Source organism: Herpailurus yagouaroundi, unplaced genomic scaffold (genome assembly GCF_014898765.1).
Source record: "Herpailurus yagouaroundi ecotype Mexico unplaced genomic scaffold, PumYag 67700, whole genome shotgun sequence".
NCBI lineage: Eukaryota > Metazoa > Chordata > Mammalia > Carnivora > Felidae > Herpailurus > Herpailurus yagouaroundi.
In genome coordinates this window covers 7,682,933-7,683,617 of record NW_024420499.1, presented here as the reverse complement: position 1 = coordinate 7,683,617, position 685 = coordinate 7,682,933, and positions in this window count along the sequence as shown.

Sequence of the window (685 nt, the reverse complement as noted above, 5' to 3'; positions counted from 1 at the left end):
AAGTTTCTCAGGATCCACATAAGAGTGAAACCATATGGTATCTGTCTTTCTCTGTATGGCTTATTTCACTTAGCATCACACTCTCCAGTTCCATCCACGTTGCTACAAAAGGCCATATTTCATTTTTTCTCATTGCCACATAGTATTCCATAGTGTATATAAACCACAATTTCTTTATCCATTCATCAGTTGATGGACATTTAGGCTCTTTCCATAATTTGGCTATTGTTGAGAGTGCTGCTATGAACATTGGGGTACAAGTGCCCCTATGCATCAGTACTCCTGTGTCCCTTGGATAAATTCCTAGCAGTGCTATTGCTGGGTCATAGGGTAGGTCTATTTTTAATTTTCTGAGGAACCTCCACACTGCTTTCCAGAGCGGCTGCACCAATTTGCATTCCCACCAACAGTGCAAGAGGGTTCCCGTTTCTCCACATCCTCTCCAGCATCTATAGTCTCCTGATTTGTTCATTTTGGCCACTCTGACTGGCGTGAGGTGATACCTGAGTGTGGTTTTGATTTGTATTTCCCTGATAAGGAGCGACGCTGAACATCTTTTCATGTGCCTGTTGGCCATCCGGATGTCTTCTTTAGAGAAGTGTCTATTCATGTTTTCTGCCCATTTCTTCACTGGGTTATTTGCTTTTCGGGTGTGGAGTTTGGTGAGCTCTTTATAGATTTTGGA